Source organism: Anarhichas minor, unplaced genomic scaffold (genome assembly GCF_050575085.1).
Source record: "Anarhichas minor isolate MPS153535 unplaced genomic scaffold, ASM5057508v1 ptg000025l, whole genome shotgun sequence".
Lineage (NCBI taxonomy): Eukaryota > Metazoa > Chordata > Actinopteri > Perciformes > Anarhichadidae > Anarhichas > Anarhichas minor.
This window is the reverse complement of record NW_027466471.1, coordinates 1,620,092-1,641,872: the sequence shown is the minus strand read 5'-3', so window position 1 is coordinate 1,641,872 and position 21,781 is coordinate 1,620,092. Positions and strand designations below refer to the sequence as shown.

Genomic DNA, 21,781 nt, shown 5'->3' with positions numbered 1-21,781 from the left:
GTGTCTTGTTAGCTTCTTTGTCATCGGTACCGTTGTATGCCTTCTATGTCCTATTCCCTGCACAGATAACATACTAGCGGATGCCAAATATGAAACTGTCTACCAAAACTGCGTAGTTTTCTACAGCATAGTGGTTCCAAGGTGTAATGGTTAGCACTCTGGACTTTGACTCCAGTGATCTGAGTTCAAATCTCAGTGGAACCTGATTTTAAGCTAGAGTAAAGGTCAAAAAACGCAACCTTTCCACATCTCAGCAAAAGTTGGACTGGCCAGCTTCAAGTGAGACCGGAGAGGACTGTCTTGACCTTCACCGGAGTAATCTAAGAATGAAGTAGTATTGACAGGGACATTGACACTTAAATCATGGATGCACACTTTGTATTGTGTCTTGTAATCACCATAAAAAAAGAAGTTTGACTGAGATTTCAACTCAGGTTCTTGCCGTTAGAGTCTAAAGTGTTCGTCATCAAGGGACCCGTATACTCCATCAGAGGTTGTTGTTGGATGGTCGACCAGCTTTGGAAACCCCATCCACACACAGCTTTCCGATGTCAGATGGGGGCTGTGTCCAACCATTTGTGTGTTAAAAAAACACAAGGGGCTGTGTTAGTGGGGTCAACGGCAATGAATACTGATTCAAGATGTCGTGTTTGCGGAACATATTAATGCACTTAAAGGCTCATTAGATGGCAAAACAAAGCAAATTTAGGTTTTTTTCAGTCAGGATGGCCGAGCGGTCCAAGGCGCTGCGTTCAGGTCGCAGTCTCCACTGGAGGCGTGGGTTCGAATCCCACTTCTGACAGCAGTTATTTTTCACTTGTTCTATTGACTGTAACATGATATTGTAAAAGAAAGCTTAGCAATGCTTTGTACGTTAAGGAGCAGGCATTTGACAAAATACTGCACGACTACTGCAACAGCAGCATTTGTAAGCCTCTACATTATCAACCAGTGTAATCTTACCATGTGTTTGTATACAGTTGGCCTATATGTTGCTGGATTCATTGTTTGTATGAAGTCTCTCAAAACAATTTCTTTACTTGTCACTTCCCAAATCCTCTGCTGAGCTTACTAAAATCCTTAAGTTAGCCTGAAACGGTTTCTGTGTCTTGTTAGCTTCTTTGTCATCGGTACCGTTGTATGCCTTCTATGTCCTATTCCCTGCACAGATAACATACTAGCGGATGCCAAATATGAAACTGTCTACCAAAACTGCGTAGTTTTCTACAGCATAGTGGTTCCAATGGTTAGCACTCTGGACTTTGACTCCAGTGATCTGAGTTCAAATCTCAGTGGAACCTGATTTTAAGCTAGAGTAAAGGTCAAAAAACGCAACCTTTCCACATCTCAGCAAAAGTTGGACTGGCCAGCTTCAAGTGAGACCGGAGAGGACTGTCTTGACCTTCACCGGAGTAATCTAAGAATGAAGTAGTATTGACAGGGACATTGACACTTAAATCATGGATGCACACTTTGTATTGTGTCTTGTAATCACCATAAAAAAAGAAGTTTGACTGAGATTTCAACTCAGGTTCTTGCCGTTAGAGTCTAAAGTGTTCGTCATCAAGGGACCCGTATACTCCATCAGAGGTTGTTGTTGGATGGTCGACCAGCTTTGGAAACCCCATCCACACACAGCTTTCCGATGTCAGATGGGGGCTGTGTCCAACCATTTGTGTGTTAAAAAAACACAAGGGGCTGTGTTAGTGGGGTCAACGGCAATGAATACTGATTCAAGATGTCGTGTTTGCGGAACATATTAATGCACTTAAAGGCTCATTAGATGGCAAAACAAAGCAAATTTAGGTTTTTTTCAGTCAGGATGGCCGAGCGGTCCAAGGCGCTGCGTTCAGGTCGCAGTCTCCACTGGAGGCGTGGGTTCGAATCCCACTTCTGACAGCAGTTATTTTTCACTTGTTCTGTTGACTGTAACATGATATTGTAAAAGAAAGCTTAGCAATGCTTTGTACGTTAAGGAGCAGGCATTTGACAAAATACTGCACGACTACTGCAACAGCAGCATTTGTAAGCCTCTACATTATCAACCAGTGTAATCTTACCATGTGTTTGTATACAGTTGGCCTATATGTTGCTGGATTCATTGTTTGTATGAAGTCTCTCAAAACAATTTCTTTACTTGTCACTTCCCAAATCCTCTGCTGAGCTTACTAAAATCCTTAAGTTAGCCTGAAACGGTTTCTGTGTCTTGTTAGCTTCTTTGTCATCGGTACCGTTGTATGCCTTCTATGTCCTATTCCCTGCACAGATAACATACTAGCGGATGCCAAATATGAAACTGTCTACCAAAACTGCGTAGTTTTCTACAGCATAGTGGTTCCAAGGTGTAATGGTTAGCACTCTGGACTTTGACTCCAGTGATCTGAGTTCAAATCTCAGTGGAACCTGATTTTAAGCTAGAGTAAAGGTCAAAAAACGCAACCTTTCCACATCTCAGCAAAAGTTGGACTGGCCAGCTTCAAGTGAGACCGGAGAGGACTGTCTTGACCTTCACCGGAGTAATCTAAGAATGAAGTAGTATTGACAGGGACATTGACACTTAAATCATGGATGCACACTTTGTATTGTGTCTTGTAATCACCATAAAAAAAGAAGTTTGACTGAGATTTCAACTCAGGTTCTTGCCGTTAGAGTCTAAAGTGTTCGTCATCAAGGGACCCGTATACTCCATCAGAGGTTGTTGTTGGATGGTCGACCAGCTTTGGAAACCCCATCCACACACAGCTTTCCGATGTCAGATGGGGGCTGTGTCCAACCATTTGTGTGTTAAAAAAACACAAGGGGCTGTGTTAGTGGGGTCAACGGCAATGAATACTGATTCAAGATGTCGTGTTTGCGGAACATATTAATGCACTTAAAGGCTCATTAGATGGCAAAACAAAGCAAATTTAGGTTTTTTTCAGTCAGGATGGCCGAGCGGTCCAAGGCGCTGCGTTCAGGTCGCAGTCTCCACTGGAGGCGTGGGTTCGAATCCCACTTCTGACAGCAGTTATTTTTCACTTGTTCTGTTGACTGTAACATGATATTGTAAAAGAAAGCTTAGCAATGCTTTGTACGTTAAGGAGCAGGCATTTGACAAAATACTGCACGACTACTGCAACAGCAGCATTTGTAAGCCTCTACATTATCAACCAGTGTAATCTTACCATGTGTTTGTATACAGTTGGCCTATATGTTGCTGGATTCATTGTTTGTATGAAGTCTCTCAAAACAATTTCTTTACTTGTCACTTCCCAAATCCTCTGCTGAGCTTACTAAAATCCTTAAGTTAGCCTGAAACGGTTTCTGTGTCTTGTTAGCTTCTTTGTCATCGGTACCGTTGTATGCCTTCTATGTCCTATTCCCTGCACAGATAACATACTAGCGGATGCCAAATATGAAACTGTCTACCAAAACTGCGTAGTTTTCTACAGCATAGTGGTTCCAATGGTTAGCACTCTGGACTTTGACTCCAGTGATCTGAGTTCAAATCTCAGTGGAACCTGATTTTAAGCTAGAGTAAAGGTCAAAAAACGCAACCTTTCCACATCTCAGCAAAAGTTGGACTGGCCAGCTTCAAGTGAGACCGGAGAGGACTGTCTTGACCTTCACCGGAGTAATCTAAGAATGAAGTAGTATTGACAGGGACATTGACACTTAAATCATGGATGCACACTTTGTATTGTGTCTTGTAATCACCATAAAAAAAGAAGTTTGACTGAGATTTCAACTCAGGTTCTTGCCGTTAGAGTCTAAAGTGTTCGTCATCAAGGGACCCGTATACTCCATCAGAGGTTGTTGTTGGATGGTCGACCAGCTTTGGAAACCCCATCCACACACAGCTTTCCGATGTCAGATGGGGGCTGTGTCCAACCATTTGTGTGTTAAAAAAACACAAGGGGCTGTGTTAGTGGGGTCAACGGCAATGAATACTGATTCAAGATGTCGTGTTTGCGGAACATATTAATGCACTTAAAGGCTCATTAGATGGCAAAACAAAGCAAATTTAGGTTTTTTTCAGTCAGGATGGCCGAGCGGTCCAAGGCGCTGCGTTCAGGTCGCAGTCTCCACTGGAGGCGTGGGTTCGAATCCCACTTCTGACAGCAGTTATTTTTCACTTGTTCTGTTGACTGTAACATGATATTGTAAAAGAAAGCTTAGCAATGCTTTGTACGTTAAGGAGCAGGCATTTGACAAAATACTGCACGACTACTGCAACAGCAGCATTTGTAAGCCTCTACATTATCAACCAGTGTAATCTTACCATGTGTTTGTATACAGTTGGCCTATATGTTGCTGGATTCATTGTTTGTATGAAGTCTCTCAAAACAATTTCTTTACTTGTCACTTCCCAAATCCTCTGCTGAGCTTACTAAAATCCTTAAGTTAGCCTGAAACGGTTTCTGTGTCTTGTTAGCTTCTTTGTCATCGGTACCGTTGTATGCCTTCTATGTCCTATTCCCTGCACAGATAACATACTAGCGGATGCCAAATATGAAACTGTCTACCAAAACTGCGTAGTTTTCTACAGCATAGTGGTTCCAAGGTGTAATGGTTAGCACTCTGGACTTTGACTCCAGTGATCTGAGTTCAAATCTCAGTGGAACCTGATTTTAAGCTAGAGTAAAGGTCAAAAAACGCAACCTTTCCACATCTCAGCAAAAGTTGGACTGGCCAGCTTCAAGTGAGACCGGAGAGGACTGTCTTGACCTTCACCGGAGTAATCTAAGAATGAAGTAGTATTGACAGGGACATTGACACTTAAATCATGGATGCACACTTTGTATTGTGTCTTGTAATCACCATAAAAAAAGAAGTTTGACTGAGATTTCAACTCAGGTTCTTGCCGTTAGAGTCTAAAGTGTTCGTCATCAAGGGACCCGTATACTCCATCAGAGGTTGTTGTTGGATGGTCGACCAGCTTTGGAAACCCCATCCACACACAGCTTTCCGATGTCAGATGGGGGCTGTGTCCAACCATTTGTGTGTTAAAAAAACACAAGGGGCTGTGTTAGTGGGGTCAACGGCAATGAATACTGATTCAAGATGTCGTGTTTGCGGAACATATTAATGCACTTAAAGGCTCATTAGATGGCAAAACAAAGCAAATTTAGGTTTTTTTCAGTCAGGATGGCCGAGCGGTCCAAGGCGCTGCGTTCAGGTCGCAGTCTCCACTGGAGGCGTGGGTTCGAATCCCACTTCTGACAGCAGTTATTTTTCACTTGTTCTGTTGACTGTAACATGATATTGTAAAAGAAAGCTTAGCAATGCTTTGTACGTTAAGGAGCAGGCATTTGACAAAATACTGCACGACTACTGCAACAGCAGCATTTGTAAGCCTCTACATTATCAACCAGTGTAATCTTACCATGTGTTTGTATACAGTTGGCCTATATGTTGCTGGATTCATTGTTTGTATGAAGTCTCTCAAAACAATTTCTTTACTTGTCACTTCCCAAATCCTCTGCTGAGCTTACTAAAATCCTTAAGTTAGCCTGAAACGGTTTCTGTGTCTTGTTAGCTTCTTTGTCATCGGTACCGTTGTATGCCTTCTATGTCCTATTCCCTGCACAGATAACATACTAGCGGATGCCAAATATGAAACTGTCTACCAAAACTGCGTAGTTTTCTACAGCATAGTGGTTCCAATGGTTAGCACTCTGGACTTTGACTCCAGTGATCTGAGTTCAAATCTCAGTGGAACCTGATTTTAAGCTAGAGTAAAGGTCAAAAAACGCAACCTTTCCACATCTCAGCAAAAGTTGGACTGGCCAGCTTCAAGTGAGACCGGAGAGGACTGTCTTGACCTTCACCGGAGTAATCTAAGAATGAAGTAGTATTGACAGGGACATTGACACTTAAATCATGGATGCACACTTTGTATTGTGTCTTGTAATCACCATAAAAAAAGAAGTTTGACTGAGATTTCAACTCAGGTTCTTGCCGTTAGAGTCTAAAGTGTTCGTCATCAAGGGACCCGTATACTCCATCAGAGGTTGTTGTTGGATGGTCGACCAGCTTTGGAAACCCCATCCACACACAGCTTTCCGATGTCAGATGGGGGCTGTGTCCAACCATTTGTGTGTTAAAAAAACACAAGGGGCTGTGTTAGTGGGGTCAACGGCAATGAATACTGATTCAAGATGTCGTGTTTGCGGAACATATTAATGCACTTAAAGGCTCATTAGATGGCAAAACAAAGCAAATTTAGGTTTTTTTCAGTCAGGATGGCCGAGCGGTCCAAGGCGCTGCGTTCAGGTCGCAGTCTCCACTGGAGGCGTGGGTTCGAATCCCACTTCTGACAGCAGTTATTTTTCACTTGTTCTGTTGACTGTAACATGATATTGTAAAAGAAAGCTTAGCAATGCTTTGTACGTTAAGGAGCAGGCATTTGACAAAATACTGCACGACTACTGCAACAGCAGCATTTGTAAGCCTCTACATTATCAACCAGTGTAATCTTACCATGTGTTTGTATACAGTTGGCCTATATGTTGCTGGATTCATTGTTTGTATGAAGTCTCTCAAAACAATTTCTTTACTTGTCACTTCCCAAATCCTCTGCTGAGCTTACTAAAATCCTTAAGTTAGCCTGAAACGGTTTCTATGTCTTGTTAGCTTCTTTGTCATCGGTACCGTTGTATGCCTTCTATGTCCTATTCCCTGCACAGATAACATACTAGCGGATGCCAAATATGAAACTGTCTACCAAAACTGCGTAGTTTTCTACAGCATAGTGGTTCCAATGGTTAGCACTCTGGACTTTGACTCCAGTGATCTGAGTTCAAATCTCAGTGGAACCTGATTTTAAGCTAGAGTAAAGATCAAAAAACGCAACCTTTCCACATCTCAGCAAAAGTTGGACTGGCCAGCTTCAAGTGAGACCGGAGAGGACTGTCTTGACCTTCACCGGAGTAATCTAAGAATGAAGTAGTATTGACAGGGACATTGACACTTAAATCATGGATGCACACTTAGTATTGTGTCTTGTAATCACCATAAAAAAAGAAGTTTGACTGAGATTTCAACTCAGGTTCTTGCCGTTAGAGTCTAAAGTGTTCGTCATCAAGGGACCCGTATACTCCATCAGAGGTTGTTGTTGGATGGTCGACCAGCTTTGGAAACCCCATCCACACACAGCTTTCCGATGTCAGATGGGGGCTGTGTCCAACCATTTGTGTGTTAAAAAAACACAAGGGGCTGTGTTAGTGGGGTCAACGGCAATGAATACTGATTCAAGATGTCGTGTTTGCGGAACATATTAATGCACTTAAAGGCTCATTAGATGGCAAAACAAAGCAAATTTAGGTTTTTTTCAGTCAGGATGGCCGAGCGGTCCAAGGCGCTGCGTTCAGGTCGCAGTCTCCACTGGAGGCGTGGGTTCGAATCCCACTTCTGACAGCAGTTATTTTTCACTTGTTCTGTTGACTGTAACATGATATTGTAAAAGAAAGCTTAGCAATGCTTTGTACGTTAAGGAGCAGGCATTTGACAAAATACTGCACGACTACTGCAACAGCAGCATTTGTAAGCCTCTACATTATCAACCAGTGTAATCTTACCATGTGTTTGTATACAGTTGGCTTATATGTTGCTGGATTCATTGTTTGTATGAAGTCTCTCAAAACAATTTCTTTACTTGTCACTTCCCAAATCCTCTGCTGAGCTTACTAAAATCCTTAAGTTAGCCTGAAACGGTTTCTGTGTCTTGTTAGCTTCTTTGTCATCGGTACCGTTGTATGCCTTCTATGTCCTATTCCCTGCACAGATAACATACTAGCGGATGCCAAATATGAAACTGTCTACCAAAACTGCGTAGTTTTCTACAGCATAGTGGTTCCAATGGTTAGCACTCTGGACTTTGACTCCAGTGATCTGAGTTCAAATCTCAGTGGAACCTGATTTTAAGCTAGAGTAAAGGTCAAAAAACGCAACCTTTCCACATCTCAGCAAAAGTTGGACTGGCCAGCTTCAAGTGAGACCGGAGAGGACTGTCTTGACCTTCACCGGAGTAATCTAAGAATGAAGTAGTATTGACAGGGACATTGACACTTAAATCATGGATGCACACTTTGTATTGTGTCTTGTAATCACCATAAAACAAGAAGTTTGACTGAGATTTCAACTCAGGTTCTTGCCGTTAGAGTCTAAAGTGTTCGTCATCAAGGGACCCGTATACTCCATCAGAGGTTGTTGTTGGATGGTCGACCAGCTTTGGAAACCCCATCCACACACAGCTTTCCGATGTCAGATGGGGGCTGTGTCCAACCATTTGTGTGTTAAAAAAACACAAGGGGCTGTGTTAGTGGGGTCAACGGCAATGAATACTGATTCAAGATGTCGTGTTTGCGGAACATATTAATGCACTTAAAGGCTCATTAGATGGCAAAACAAAGCAAATTTCGGTTTTTTTCAGTCAGGATGGCCGAGCGGTCCAAGGCGCTGCGTTCAGGTCGCAGTCTCCACTGGAGGCGTGGGTTCGAATCCCACTTCTGACAGCAGTTATTTTTCACTTGTTCTGTTGACTGTAACATGATATTGTAAAAGAAAGCTTAGCAATGCTTTGTACGTTAAGGAGCAGGCATTTGACAAAATACTGCACGACTACTGCAACAGCAGCATTTGTAAGCCTCTACATTATCAACCAGTGTAATCTTACCATGTGTTTGTATACAGTTGGCCTATATGTTGCTGGATTCATTGTTTGTATGAAGTCTCTCAAAACAATTTCTTTACTTGTCACTTTCCAAATCCTCTGCTGAGCTTACTAAAATCCTTAAGTTAGCCTGAAACGGTTTCTGTGTCTTGTTAGCTTCTTTGTCATCGGTACCGTTGTATGCCTTCTATGTCCTATTCCCTGCACAGATAACATACTAGCGGATGCCAAATATGAAACTGTCTACCAAAACTGCGTAGTTTTCTACAGCATAGTGGTTCCAATGGTTAGCACTCTGGACTTTGACTCCAGTGATCTGAGTTCAAATCTCAGTGGAACCTGATTTTAAGCTAGAGTAAAGGTCAAAAAACGCAACCTTTCCACATCTCAGCAAAAGTTGGACTGGCCAGCTTCAAGTGAGACCGGAGAGGACTGTCTTGACCTTCACCGGAGTAATCTAAGAATGAAGTAGTATTGACAGGGACATTGACACTTAAATCATGGATGCACACTTTGTATTGTGTCTTGTAATCACCATAAAACAAGAAGTTTGACTGAGATTTCAACTCAGGTTCTTGCCGTTAGAGTCTAAAGTGTTCGTCATCAAGGGACCCGTATACTCCATCAGAGGTTGTTGTTGGATGGTCGACCAGCTTTGGAAACCCCATCCACACACAGCTTTCCGATGTCAGATGGGGGCTGTGTCCAACCATTTGTGTGTTAAAAAAACACAAGGGGCTGTGTTAGTGGGGTCAACGGCAATGAATACTGATTCAAGATGTCGTGTTTGCGGAACATATTAATGCACTTAAAGGCTCATTAGATGGCAAAACAAAGCAAATTTAGGTTTTTTTCAGTCAGGATGGCCGAGCGGTCCAAGGCGCTGCGTTCAGGTCGCAGTCTCCACTGGAGGCGTGGGTTCGAATCCCACTTCTGACAGCAGTTATTTTTCACTTGTTCTGTTGACTGTAACATGATATTGTAAAAGAAAGCTTAGCAATGCTTTGTACGTTAAGGAGCAGGCATTTGACAAAATACTGCACGACTACTGCAACAGCAGCATTTGTAAGCCTCTACATTATCAACCAGTGTAATCTTACCATGTGTTTGTATACAGTTGGCCTATATGTTGCTGGATTCATTGTTTGTATGAAGTCTCTCAAAACAATTTCTTTACTTGTCACTTCCCAAATCCTCTGCTGAGCTTACTAAAATCCTTAAGTTAGCCTGAAACGGTTTCTGTGTCTTGTTAGCTTCTTTGTCATCGGTACCGTTGTATGCCTTCTATGTCCTATTCCCTGCACAGATAACATACTAGCGGATGCCAAATATGAAACTGTCTACCAAAACTGCGTAGTTTTCTACAGCATAGTGGTTCCAATGGTTAGCACTCTGGACTTTGACTCCAGTGATCTGAGTTCAAATCTCAGTGGAACCTGATTTTAAGCTAGAGTAAAGGTCAAAAAACGCAACCTTTCCACATCTCAGCAAAAGTTGGACTGGCCAGCTTCAAGTGAGACCGGAGAGGACTGTCTTGACCTTCACCGGAGTAATCTAAGAATGAAGTAGTATTGACAGGGACATTGACACTTAAATCATGGATGCACACTTTGTATTGTGTCTTGTAATCACCATAAAAAAAGAAGTTTGACTGAGATTTCAACTCAGGTTCTTGCCGTTAGAGTCTAAAGTGTTCGTCATCAAGGGACCCGTATACTCCATCAGAGGTTGTTGTTGGATGGTCGACCAGCTTTGGAAACCCCATCCACACACAGCTTTCCGATGTCAGATGGGGGCTGTGTCCAACCATTTGTGTGTTAAAAAAACACAAGGGGCTGTGTTAGTGGGGTCAACGGCAATGAATACTGATTCAAGATGTCGTGTTTGCGGAACATATTAATGCACTTAAAGGCTCATTAGATGGCAAAACAAAGCAAATTTAGGTTTTTTTCAGTCAGGATGGCCGAGCGGTCCAAGGCGCTGCGTTCAGATTGCAGTCTCCACTGGAGGCGTGGGTTCGAATCCCACTTCTGACAGCAGTTATTTTTCACTTGTTCTGTTGACTGTAACATGATATTGTAAAAGAAAGCTTAGCAATGCTTTGTACGTTAAGGAGCAGGCATTTGACAAAATACTGCACGACTACTGCAACAGCAGCATTTGTAAGCCTCTACATTATCAACCAGTGTAATCTTACCATGTGTTTGTATACAGTTGGCTTATATGTTGCTGGATTCATTGTTTGTATGAAGTCTCTCAAAACAATTTCTTTACTTGTCACTTCCCAAATCCTCTGCTGAGCTTACTAAAATCCTTAAGTTAGCCTGAAACGGTTTCTGTGTCTTGTTAGCTTCTTTGTCATCGGTACCGTTGTATGCCTTCTATGTCCTATTCCCTGCACAGATAACATACTAGCGGATGCCAAATATGAAACTGTCTACCAAAACTGCGTAGTTTTCTACAGCATAGTGGTTCCAATGGTTAGCACTCTGGACTTTGACTCCAGTGATCTGAGTTCAAATCTCAGTGGAACCTGATTTTAAGCTAGAGTAAAGGTCAAAAAACGCAACCTTTCCACATCTCAGCAAAAGTTGGACTGGCCAGCTTCAAGTGAGACCGGAGAGGACTGTCTTGACCTTCACCGGAGTAATCTAAGAATGAAGTAGTATTGACAGGGACATTGACACTTAAATCATGGATGCACACTTTGTATTGTGTCTTGTAATCACCATAAAAAAAGAAGTTTGACTGAGATTTCAACTCAGGTTCTTGCCGTTAGAGTCTAAAGTGTTCGTCATCAAGGGACCCGTATACTCCATCAGAGGTTGTTGTTGGATGGTCGACCAGCTTTGGAAACCCCATCCACACACAGCTTTCCGATGTCAGATGGGGGCTGTGTCCAACCATTTGTGTGTTAAAAAAACACAAGGGGCTGTGTTAGTGGGGTCAACGGCAATGAATACTGATTCAAGATGTCGTGTTTGCGGAACATATTAATGCACTTAAAGGCTCATTAGATGGCAAAACAAAGCAAATTTAGGTTTTTTTCAGTCAGGATGGCCGAGCGGTCCAAGGCGCTGCGTTCAGGTCGCAGTCTCCACTGGAGGCGTGGGTTCGAATCCCACTTCTGACAGCAGTTATTTTTCACTTGTTCTGTTGACTGTAACATGATATTGTAAAAGAAAGCTTAGCAATGCTTTGTACGTTAAGGAGCAGGCATTTGACAAAATACTGCACGACTACTGCAACAGCAGCATTTGTAAGCCTCTACATTATCAACCAGTGTAATCTTACCATGTGTTTGTATACAGTTGGCCTATATGTTGCTGGATTCATTGTTTGTATGAAGTCTCTCAAAACAATTTCTTTACTTGTCACTTCCCAAATCCTCTGCTGAGCTTACTAAAATCCTTAAGTTAGCCTGAAACGGTTTCTGTGTCTTGTTAGCTTCTTTGTCATCGGTACCGTTGTATGCCTTCTATGTCCTATTCCCTGCACAGATAACATACTAGCGGATGCCAAATATGAAACTGTCTACCAAAACTGCGTAGTTTTCTACAGCATAGTGGTTCCAAGGTGTAATGGTTAGCACTCTGGACTTTGACTCCAGTGATCTGAGTTCAAATCTCAGTGGAACCTGATTTTAAGCTAGAGTAAAGGTCAAAAAACGCAACCTTTCCACATCTCAGCAAAAGTTGGACTGGCCAGCTTCAAGTGAGACCGGAGAGGACTGTCTTGACCTTCACCGGAGTAATCTAAGAATGAAGTAGTATTGACAGGGACATTGACACTTAAATCATGGATGCACACTTTGTATTGTGTCTTGTAATCACCATAAAAAAAGAAGTTTGACTGAGATTTCAACTCAGGTTCTTGCCGTTAGAGTCTAAAGTGTTCGTCATCAAGGGACCCGTATACTCCATCAGAGGTTGTTGTTGGATGGTCGACCAGCTTTGGAAACCCCATCCACACACAGCTTTCCGATGTCAGATGGGGGCTGTGTCCAACCATTTGTGTGTTAAAAAAACACAAGGGGCTGTGTTAGTGGGGTCAACGGCAATGAATACTGATTCAAGATGTCGTGTTTGCGGAACATATTAATGCACTTAAAGGCTCATTAGATGGCAAAACAAAGCAAATTTAGGTTTTTTTCAGTCAGGATGGCCGAGCGGTCCAAGGCGCTGCGTTCAGGTCGCAGTCTCCACTGGAGGCGTGGGTTCGAATCCCACTTCTGACAGCAGTTATTTTTCACTTGTTCTATTGACTGTAACATGATATTGTAAAAGAAAGCTTAGCAATGCTTTGTACGTTAAGGAGCAGGCATTTGACAAAATACTGCACGACTACTGCAACAGCAGCATTTGTAAGCCTCTACATTATCAACCAGTGTAATCTTACCATGTGTTTGTATACAGTTGGCCTATATGTTGCTGGATTCATTGTTTGTATGAAGTCTCTCAAAACAATTTCTTTACTTGTCACTTCCCAAATCCTCTGCTGAGCTTACTAAAATCCTTAAGTTAGCCTGAAACGGTTTCTGTGTCTTGTTAGCTTCTTTGTCATCGGTACCGTTGTATGCCTTCTATGTCCTATTCCCTGCACAGATAACATACTAGCGGATGCCAAATATGAAACTGTCTACCAAAACTGCGTAGTTTTCTACAGCATAGTGGTTCCAATGGTTAGCACTCTGGACTTTGACTCCAGTGATCTGAGTTCAAATCTCAGTGGAACCTGATTTTAAGCTAGAGTAAAGGTCAAAAAACGCAACCTTTCCACATCTCAGCAAAAGTTGGACTGGCCAGCTTCAAGTGAGACCGGAGAGGACTGTCTTGACCTTCACCGGAGTAATCTAAGAATGAAGTAGTATTGACAGGGACATTGACACTTAAATCATGGATGCACACTTTGTATTGTGTCTTGTAATCACCATAAAAAAAGAAGTTTGACTGAGATTTCAACTCAGGTTCTTGCCGTTAGAGTCTAAAGTGTTCGTCATCAAGGGACCCGTATACTCCATCAGAGGTTGTTGTTGGATGGTCGACCAGCTTTGGAAACCCCATCCACACACAGCTTTCCGATGTCAGATGGGGGCTGTGTCCAACCATTTGTGTGTTAAAAAAACACAAGGGGCTGTGTTAGTGGGGTCAACGGCAATGAATACTGATTCAAGATGTCGTGTTTGCGGAACATATTAATGCACTTAAAGGCTCATTAGATGGCAAAACAAAGCAAATTTAGGTTTTTTTCAGTCAGGATGGCCGAGCGGTCCAAGGTGCTGCGTTCAGGTCGCAGTCTCCACTGGAGGCGTGGGTTCGAATCCCACTTCTGACAGCAGTTATTTTTCACTTGTTCTGTTGACTGTAACATGATATTGTAAAAGAAAGCTTAGCAATGCTTTGTACGTTAAGGAGCAGGCATTTGACAAAATACTGCACGACTACTGCAACAGCAGCATTTGTAAGCCTCTACATTATCAACCAGTGTAATCTTACCATGTGTTTGTATACAGTTGGCCTATATGTTGCTGGATTCATTGTTTGTATGAAGTCTCTCAAAACAATTTCTTTACTTGTCACTTCCCAAATCCTCTGCTGAGCTTACTAAAATCCTTAAGTTAGCCTGAAACGGTTTCTGTGTCTTGTTAGCTTCTTTGTCATCGGTACCGTTGTATGCCTTCTATGTCCTATTCCCTGCACAGATAACATACTAGCGGATGCCAAATATGAAACTGTCTACCAAAACTGCGTAGTTTTCTACAGCATAGTGGTTCCAAGGTGTAATGGTTAGCACTCTGGACTTTGACTCCAGTGATCTGAGTTCAAATCTCAGTGGAACCTGATTTTAAGCTAGAGTAAAGGTCAAAAAACGCAACCTTTCCACATCTCAGCAAAAGTTGGACTGGCCAGCTTCAAGTGAGACCGGAGAGGACTGTCTTGACCTTCACCGGAGTAATCTAAGAATGAAGTAGTATTGACAGGGACATTGACACTTAAATCATGGATGCACACTTTGTATTGTGTCTTGTAATCACCATAAAAAAAGAAGTTTGACTGAGATTTCAACTCAGGTTCTTGCCGTTAGAGTCTAAAGTGTTCGTCATCAAGGGACCCGTATACTCCATCAGAGGTTGTTGTTGGATGGTCGACCAGCTTTGGAAACCCCATCCACACACAGCTTTCCGATGTCAGATGGGGGCTGTGTCCAACCATTTGTGTGTTAAAAAAACACAAGGGGCTGTGTTAGTGGGGTCAACGGCAATGAATACTGATTCAAGATGTCGTGTTTGCGGAACATATTAATGCACTTAAAGGCTCATTAGATGGCAAAACAAAGCAAATTTAGGTTTTTTCAGTCAGGATGGCCGAGCGGTCCAAGGCGCTGCGTTCAGGTCGCAGTCTCCACTGGAGGCGTGGGTTCGAATCCCACTTCTGACAGCAGTTATTTTTCACTTGTTCTGTTGACTGTAACATGATATTGTAAAAGAAAGCTTAGCAATGCTTTGTACGTTAAGGAGCAGGCATTTGACAAAATACTGCACGACTACTGCAACAGCAGCATTTGTAAGCCTCTACATTATCAACCAGTGTAATCTTACCATGTGTTTGTATACAGTTGGCCTATATGTTGCTGGATTCATTGTTTGTATGAAGTCTCTCAAAACAATTTCTTTACTTGTCACTTCCCAAATCCTCTGCTGAGCTTACTAAAATCCTTAAGTTAGCCTGAAACGGTTTCTGTGTCTTGTTAGCTTCTTTGTCATCGGTACCGTTGTATGCCTTCTATGTCCTATTCCCTGCACAGATAACATACTAGCGGATGCCAAATATGAAACTGTCTACCAAAACTGCGTAGTTTTCTACAGCATAGTGGTTCCAAGGTGTAATGGTTAGCACTCTGGACTTTGACTCCAGTGATCTGAGTTCAAATCTCAGTGGAACCTGATTTTAAGCTAGAGTAAAGGTCAAAAAACGCAACCTTTCCACATCTCAGCAAAAGTTGGACTGGCCAGCTTCAAGTGAGACCGGAGAGGACTGTCTTGACCTTCACCGGAGTAATCTAAGAATGAAGTAGTATTGACAGGGACATTGACACTTAAATCATGGATGCACACTTTGTATTGTGTCTTGTAATCACCATAAAAAAAGAAGTTTGACTGAGATTTCAACTCAGGTTCTTGCCGTTAGAGTCTAAAGTGTTCGTCATCAAGGGACCCGTATACTCCATCAGAGGTTGTTGTTGGATGGTCGACCAGCTTTGGAAACCCCATCCACACACAGCTTTCCGATGTCAGATGGGGGCTGTGTCCAACCATTTGTGTGTTAAAAAAACACAAGGGGCTGTGTTAGTGGGGTCAACGGCAATGAATACTGATTCAAGATGTCGTGTTTGCGGAACATATTAATGCACTTAAAGGCTCATTAGATGGCAAAACAAAGCAAATTTAGGTTTTTTTCAGTCAGGATGGCCGAGCGGTCCAAGGCGCTGCGTTCAGGTCGCAGTCTCCACTGGAGGCGTGGGTTCGAATCCCACTTCTGACAGCAGTTATTTTTCACTTGTTCTGTTGACTGTAACATGATATTGTAAAAGAAAGCTTAGCAATGCTTTGTACGTTAAGGAGCAGGCATTTGACAAAATACTGCACGACTACTGCAACAGCAGCATTTGTAAGCCTCTACATTATCAACCAGTGTAATCTTACCATGTGTTTGTATACAGTTGGCCTATATGTTGCTGGATTCATTGTTTGTATGAAGTCTCTCAAAACAATTTCTTTACTTGTCACTTCCCAAATCCTCTGCTGAGCTTACTAAAATCCTTAAGTTAGCCTGAAACGGTTTCTGTGTCTTGTTAGCTTCTTTGTCATCGGTACCGTTGTATGCCTTCTATGTCCTATTCCCTGCACAGATAACATACTAGCGGATGCCAAATATGAAACTGTCTACCAAAACTGCGTAGTTTTCTACAGCATAGTGGTTCCAATGGTTAGCACTCTGGACTTTGACTCCAGTGATCTGAGTTCAAATCTCAGTGGAACCTGATTTTAAGCTAGAGTAAAGGTCAAAAAACGCAACCTTTCCACATCTCAGCAAAAGTTGGACTGGCCAGCTTCAAGTGAGACCGGAGAGGACTGTCTTGACCTTCACCGGAGTAATCTAAGAATGAAGTAGTATTGACAGGGACATTGACACTTAAATCATGGATGCACACTTTGTATTGTGTCTTGTAATCACCATAAAAAAAGAAGTTTGACTGAGATTTCAACTCAGGTTCTTGCCGTTAGAGTCTAAAGTGTTCGTCATCAAGGGACCCGTATACTCCATCAGAGGTTGTTGTTGGATGGTCGACCAGCTTTGGAAAGCCCATCCACACACAGCTTTCCGATGTCAGATGGGGGCTGTGTCCAACCATTTGTGTGTTAAAAAAACACAAGGGGCTGTGTTAGTGGGGTCAACGGCAATGAATACTGATTCAAGATGTCGTGTTTGCGGAACATATTAATGCACTTAAAGGCTCATTAGATGGCAAAACAAAGCAAATTTAGGTTTTTTTCAGTCAGGATGGCCGAGCGGTCCAAGGCGCTGCGTTCAGGTCGCAGTCTCCACTGGAGGCGTGGGTTCGAATCCCACTTCTGACAGCAGTTATTTTTCACTTGTTCTATTGACTGTAACATGATATTGTAAAAGAAAGCTTAGCAATGCTTTGTACGTTAAGGAGCAGGCATTTGACAAAATACTGCACGACTACTGCAACAGCAGCATTTGTAAGCCTCTACATTATCAACCAGTGTAATCTTACCATGTGTTTGTATACAGTTGGCCTATATGTTGCTGGATTCATTGTTTGTATGAAGTCTCTCAAAACAATTTCTTTACTTGTCACTTCCCAAATCCTCTGCTGAGCTTACTAAAATCCTTAAGTTAGCCTGAAACGGTTTCTGTGTCTTGTTAGCTTCTTTGTCATCGGTACCGTTGTATGCCTTCTATGTCCTATTCCCTGCACAGATAACATACTAGCGGATGCCAAATATGAAACTGTCTACCAAAACTGCGTAGTTTCCTACAGCATAGTGGTTCCATGGTGTAATGGTTAGCACTCTGGACTTTGACTCCAGTGATCTGAGTTCAAATCTCAGTGGAACCTGATTTTAAGCTAGAGTAAAGGTCAAAAAACGCAACCTTTCCACATCTCAGCAAAAGTTGGACTGGCCAGCTTCAAGTGAGACCGGAGAGGACTGTCTTGACCTTCACCGGAGTAATCTAAGAATGAAGTAGTATTGACAGGGACATTGACACTTAAATCATGGATGCACACTTTGTATTCTGTCTTGTAATCACCATAAAAAAAGAAGTTTGACTGAGATTTCAACTCAGGTTCTTGCCGTTAGAGTCTAAAGTGTTCGTCATCAAGGGACCCGTATACTCCATCAGAGGTTGTTGTTGGATGGTCGACCAGCTTTGGAAAGCCCATCCACACACAGCTTTCCGATGTCAGATGGGGGCTGTGTCCAACCATTTGTGTGTTAAAAAAACACAAGGGGCTGTGTTAGTGGGGTCAACGGCAATGAATACTGATTCAAGATGTCGTGTTTGCGGAACATATTAATGCACTTAAAGGCTCATTAGATGGCAAAACAAAGCAAATTTAGGTTTTTTTCAGTCAGGATGGCCGAGCGGTCCAAGGCGCTGCGTTCAGGTCGCAGTCTCCACTGGAGGCGTGGGTTCGAATCCCACTTCTGACAGCAGCTATTTTTCACTTGTTCTATTGACTGTAACATGATATTGTAAAAGAAAGCTTAGCAATGCTTTGTACGTTAAGGAGCAGGCATTTGACAAAATACTGCACGACTACTGCAACAGCAGCATTTGTAAGCCTCTACATTATCAACCAGTGTAATCTTACCATGTGTTTGTATACAGTTGGCCTATATGTTGCTGGATTCATTGTTTGTATGAAGTCTCTCAAAACAATTTCTTTACTTGTCACTTCCCAAATCCTCTGCTGAGCTTACTAAAATCCTTAAGTTAGCCTGAAACGGTTTCTGTGTCTTGTTAGCTTCTTTGTCATCGGTACCGTTGTATGCCTTCTATGTCCTATTCCCTGCACAGATAACATACTAGCGGATGCCAAATATGAAACTGTCTACCAAAACTGCGTAGTTTCCTACAGCATAGTGGTTCCATGGTGTAATGGTTAGCACTCTGGACTTTGACTCCAGTGATCTGAGTTCAAATCTCAGTGGAACCTGATTTTAAGCTAGAGTAAAGGTCAAAAAACGCAACCTTTCCACATCTCAGCAAAAGTTGGACTGGCCAGCTTCAAGTGAGACCGGAGAGGACTGTCTTGACCTTCACCGGAGTAATCTAAGAATGAAGTAGTATTGACAGGGACATTGACACTTAAATCATGGATGCACACTTTGTATTGTGTCTTGTAATCACCATAAAAAAAGAAGTTTGACTGAGATTTCAACTCAGGTTCTTGCCGTTAGAGTCTAAAGTGTTCGTCATCAAGGGACCCGTATACTCCATCAGAGGTTGTTGTTGGATGGTCGACCAGCTTTGGAAAGCCCATCCACACACAGCTTTCCGATGTCAGATGGGGGCTGTGTCCAACCATTTGTGTGTTAAAAAAACACAAGGGGCTGTGTTAGTGGGGTCAACGGCAATGAATACTGATTCAAGATGTCGTGTTTGCGGAACATATTAATGCACTTAAAGGCTCATTAGATGGCAAAACAAAGCAAATTTAGGTTTTTTTCAGTCAGGATGGCCGAGCGGTCCAAGGCGCTGCGTTCAGGTCGCAGTCTCCACTGGAGGCGTGGGTTCGAATCCCACTTCTGACAGCAGTTATTTTTCACTTGTTCTATTGACTGTAACATGATATTGTAAAAGAAAGCTTAGCAATGCTTTGTACGTTAAGGAGCAGGCATTTGACAAAATACTGCACGACTACTGCAACAGCAGCATTTGTAAGCCTCTACATTATCAACCAGTGTAATCTTACCATGTGTTTGTATACAGTTGGCCTATATGTTGCTGGATTCATTGTTTGTATGAAGTCTCTCAAAACAATTTCTTTACTTGTCACTTCCCAAATCCTCTGCTGAGCTTACTAAAATCCTTAAGTTAGCCTGAAACGGTTTCTGTGTCTTGTTAGCTTCTTTGTCATCGGTACCGTTGTATGCCTTCTATGTCCTATTCCCTGCACAGATAACATACTAGCGGATGCCAAATATGAAACTGTCTACCAAAACTGCGTAGTTTCCTACAGCATAGTGGTTCCATGGTGTAATGGTTAGCACTCTGGACTTTGACTCCAGTGATCTGAGTTCAAATCTCAGTGGAACCTGATTTTAAGCTAGAGTAAAGGTCAAAAAACGCAACCTTTCCACATCTCAGCAAAAGTTGGACTGGCCAGCTTCAAGTGAGACCGGAGAGGACTGTCTTGACCTTCACCGGAGTAATCTAAGAATGAAGTAGTATTGACAGGGACATTGACACTTAAATCATGGATGCACACTTTGTATTGTGTCTTGTAATCACCATAAAAAAAGAAGTTTGACTGAGATTTCAACTCAGGTTCTTGCCGTTAGAGTCTAAAGTGTTCGTCATCAAGGGACCCGTATACTCCATCAGAGGTTGTTGTTGGATGGTCGACCAGCTTTGGAAAGCCCATCCACACACAGCTTTCCGATGTCAGATGGGGGCTGTGTCCAACCATTTGTGTGTTAAAAAAACACAAGGGGCTGTGTTAGTGGGGTCAACGGCAATGAATACTGATTCAAGATGTCGTGTTTGCGGAACATATTAATGCACTTAAAGGCTCATTAGATGGCAAAACAAAGCAAATTTAGGTTTTTTTCAGTCAGGATGGCCGAGCGGTCCAAGGCGCTGCGTTCAGGTCGCAGTCTCCACTGGAGGCGTGGGTTCGAATCCCACTTCTGACAGCAGTTATTTTTCACTTGTTCTATTGACTGTAACATGATATTGTAAAAGAAAGCTTAGCAATGCTTTGTACGTTAAGGAGCAGGCATTTGACAAAATACTGCACGACTACTGCAACAGCAGCATTTGTAAGCCTCTACATTATCAACCAGTGTAATCTTACCATGTGTTTGTATACAGTTGGCCTATATGTTGCTGGATTCATTGTTTGTATGAAGTCTCTCAAAACAATTTCTTTACTTGTCACTTCCCAAATCCTCTGCTGAGCTTACTAAAATCCTTAAGTTAGCCTGAAACGGTTTCTGTGTCTTGTTAGCTTCTTTGTCATCGGTACCGTTGTATGCCTTCTATGTCCTATTCCCTGCACAGATAACATACTAGCGGATGCCAAATATGAAACTGTCTACCAAAACTGCGTAGTTTCCTACAGCATAGTGGTTCCATGGTGTAATGGTTAGCACTCTGGACTTTGACTCCAGTGATCTGAGTTCAAATCTCAGTGGAACCTGATTTTAAGCTAGAGTAAAGGTCAAAAAACGCAACCTTTCCACATCTCAGCAAAAGTTGGACTGGCCAGCTTCAAGTGAGACCGGAGAGGACTGTCTTGACCTTCACCGGAGTAATCTAAGAATGAAGTAGTATTGACAGGGACATTGACACTTAAATCATGGATGCACACTTTGTATTGTGTCTTGTAATCACCATAAAAAAAGAAGTTTGACTGAGATTTCAACTCAGGTTCTTGCCGTTAGAGTCTAAAGTGTTCGTCATCAAGGGACCCGTATACTCCATCAGAGGTTGTTGTTGGATGGTCGACCAGCTTTGGAAAGCCCATCCACACACAGCTTTCCGATGTCAGATGGGGGCTGTGTCCAACCATTTGTGTGTTAAAAAAACACAAGGGGCTGTGTTAGTGGGGTCAACGGCAATGAATACTGATTCAAGATGTCGTGTTTGCGGAACATATTAATGCACTTAAAGGCTCATTAGATGGCAAAACAAAGCAAATTTAGGTTTTTTTCAGTCAGGATGGCCGAGCGGTCCAAGGCGCTGCGTTCAGGTCGCAGTCTCCACTGGAGGCGTGGGTTCGAATCCCACTTCTGACAGCAGTTATTTTTCACTTGTTCTATTGACTGTAACATGATATTGTAAAAGAAAGCTTAGCAATGCTTTGTACGTT

General features: G+C 42.5%; 28 non-coding genes across 28 annotated transcripts; all 28 read left to right on the top strand.

Annotated features, from left to right (window-relative positions):
- Window positions 1-132: 132 nt before the first annotated feature.
- trnaq-uug (transfer RNA glutamine (anticodon UUG)) lies at window positions 133-204 on the top strand. Its single transcript has one exon. It is a non-coding gene; the product is annotated as a tRNA-Gln (tRNA).
- Window positions 205-719: 515 nt separating this feature from the next.
- On the top strand, window positions 720-802 carry trnal-cag (transfer RNA leucine (anticodon CAG)). Its single transcript has one exon. It is a non-coding gene; the product is annotated as a tRNA-Leu (tRNA).
- Window positions 803-1,816: 1,014 nt separating this feature from the next.
- trnal-cag (transfer RNA leucine (anticodon CAG)) lies at window positions 1,817-1,899 on the top strand. The gene has a single exon. It is a non-coding gene; the product is annotated as a tRNA-Leu (tRNA).
- A 434-nt stretch (window positions 1,900-2,333) lies between these two features.
- Window positions 2,334-2,405, top strand: trnaq-uug (transfer RNA glutamine (anticodon UUG)). Its single transcript has one exon. It is a non-coding gene; the product is annotated as a tRNA-Gln (tRNA).
- Window positions 2,406-2,920: 515 nt separating this feature from the next.
- trnal-cag (transfer RNA leucine (anticodon CAG)) lies at window positions 2,921-3,003 on the top strand. The gene has a single exon. It is a non-coding gene; the product is annotated as a tRNA-Leu (tRNA).
- Window positions 3,004-4,017: 1,014 nt separating this feature from the next.
- On the top strand, window positions 4,018-4,100 carry trnal-cag (transfer RNA leucine (anticodon CAG)). The gene has a single exon. It is a non-coding gene; the product is annotated as a tRNA-Leu (tRNA).
- A 434-nt stretch (window positions 4,101-4,534) lies between these two features.
- trnaq-uug (transfer RNA glutamine (anticodon UUG)) lies at window positions 4,535-4,606 on the top strand. Its single transcript has one exon. It is a non-coding gene; the product is annotated as a tRNA-Gln (tRNA).
- Window positions 4,607-5,121: 515 nt separating this feature from the next.
- Window positions 5,122-5,204, top strand: trnal-cag (transfer RNA leucine (anticodon CAG)). The gene has a single exon. It is a non-coding gene; the product is annotated as a tRNA-Leu (tRNA).
- A 1,014-nt stretch (window positions 5,205-6,218) lies between these two features.
- On the top strand, window positions 6,219-6,301 carry trnal-cag (transfer RNA leucine (anticodon CAG)). The gene has a single exon. It is a non-coding gene; the product is annotated as a tRNA-Leu (tRNA).
- A 1,014-nt stretch (window positions 6,302-7,315) lies between these two features.
- On the top strand, window positions 7,316-7,398 carry trnal-cag (transfer RNA leucine (anticodon CAG)). Its single transcript has one exon. It is a non-coding gene; the product is annotated as a tRNA-Leu (tRNA).
- A 1,014-nt stretch (window positions 7,399-8,412) lies between these two features.
- trnal-cag (transfer RNA leucine (anticodon CAG)) lies at window positions 8,413-8,495 on the top strand. The gene has a single exon. It is a non-coding gene; the product is annotated as a tRNA-Leu (tRNA).
- A 1,014-nt stretch (window positions 8,496-9,509) lies between these two features.
- Window positions 9,510-9,592, top strand: trnal-cag (transfer RNA leucine (anticodon CAG)). Its single transcript has one exon. It is a non-coding gene; the product is annotated as a tRNA-Leu (tRNA).
- Window positions 9,593-11,703: 2,111 nt separating this feature from the next.
- Window positions 11,704-11,786, top strand: trnal-cag (transfer RNA leucine (anticodon CAG)). Its single transcript has one exon. It is a non-coding gene; the product is annotated as a tRNA-Leu (tRNA).
- A 434-nt stretch (window positions 11,787-12,220) lies between these two features.
- On the top strand, window positions 12,221-12,292 carry trnaq-uug (transfer RNA glutamine (anticodon UUG)). Its single transcript has one exon. It is a non-coding gene; the product is annotated as a tRNA-Gln (tRNA).
- A 515-nt stretch (window positions 12,293-12,807) lies between these two features.
- Window positions 12,808-12,890, top strand: trnal-cag (transfer RNA leucine (anticodon CAG)). Its single transcript has one exon. It is a non-coding gene; the product is annotated as a tRNA-Leu (tRNA).
- Window positions 12,891-14,421: 1,531 nt separating this feature from the next.
- On the top strand, window positions 14,422-14,493 carry trnaq-uug (transfer RNA glutamine (anticodon UUG)). Its single transcript has one exon. It is a non-coding gene; the product is annotated as a tRNA-Gln (tRNA).
- Window positions 14,494-15,007: 514 nt separating this feature from the next.
- On the top strand, window positions 15,008-15,090 carry trnal-cag (transfer RNA leucine (anticodon CAG)). Its single transcript has one exon. It is a non-coding gene; the product is annotated as a tRNA-Leu (tRNA).
- Window positions 15,091-15,524: 434 nt separating this feature from the next.
- Window positions 15,525-15,596, top strand: trnaq-uug (transfer RNA glutamine (anticodon UUG)). The gene has a single exon. It is a non-coding gene; the product is annotated as a tRNA-Gln (tRNA).
- A 515-nt stretch (window positions 15,597-16,111) lies between these two features.
- On the top strand, window positions 16,112-16,194 carry trnal-cag (transfer RNA leucine (anticodon CAG)). The gene has a single exon. It is a non-coding gene; the product is annotated as a tRNA-Leu (tRNA).
- A 1,014-nt stretch (window positions 16,195-17,208) lies between these two features.
- On the top strand, window positions 17,209-17,291 carry trnal-cag (transfer RNA leucine (anticodon CAG)). The gene has a single exon. It is a non-coding gene; the product is annotated as a tRNA-Leu (tRNA).
- A 434-nt stretch (window positions 17,292-17,725) lies between these two features.
- trnaq-uug (transfer RNA glutamine (anticodon UUG)) lies at window positions 17,726-17,797 on the top strand. The gene has a single exon. It is a non-coding gene; the product is annotated as a tRNA-Gln (tRNA).
- Window positions 17,798-18,312: 515 nt separating this feature from the next.
- Window positions 18,313-18,395, top strand: trnal-cag (transfer RNA leucine (anticodon CAG)). The gene has a single exon. It is a non-coding gene; the product is annotated as a tRNA-Leu (tRNA).
- A 434-nt stretch (window positions 18,396-18,829) lies between these two features.
- On the top strand, window positions 18,830-18,901 carry trnaq-uug (transfer RNA glutamine (anticodon UUG)). The gene has a single exon. It is a non-coding gene; the product is annotated as a tRNA-Gln (tRNA).
- Window positions 18,902-19,416: 515 nt separating this feature from the next.
- trnal-cag (transfer RNA leucine (anticodon CAG)) lies at window positions 19,417-19,499 on the top strand. The gene has a single exon. It is a non-coding gene; the product is annotated as a tRNA-Leu (tRNA).
- Window positions 19,500-19,933: 434 nt separating this feature from the next.
- trnaq-uug (transfer RNA glutamine (anticodon UUG)) lies at window positions 19,934-20,005 on the top strand. The gene has a single exon. It is a non-coding gene; the product is annotated as a tRNA-Gln (tRNA).
- A 515-nt stretch (window positions 20,006-20,520) lies between these two features.
- trnal-cag (transfer RNA leucine (anticodon CAG)) lies at window positions 20,521-20,603 on the top strand. Its single transcript has one exon. It is a non-coding gene; the product is annotated as a tRNA-Leu (tRNA).
- A 434-nt stretch (window positions 20,604-21,037) lies between these two features.
- On the top strand, window positions 21,038-21,109 carry trnaq-uug (transfer RNA glutamine (anticodon UUG)). Its single transcript has one exon. It is a non-coding gene; the product is annotated as a tRNA-Gln (tRNA).
- Window positions 21,110-21,624: 515 nt separating this feature from the next.
- On the top strand, window positions 21,625-21,707 carry trnal-cag (transfer RNA leucine (anticodon CAG)). The gene has a single exon. It is a non-coding gene; the product is annotated as a tRNA-Leu (tRNA).
- The last annotated feature ends 74 nt before the right edge of the window (window positions 21,708-21,781 follow it).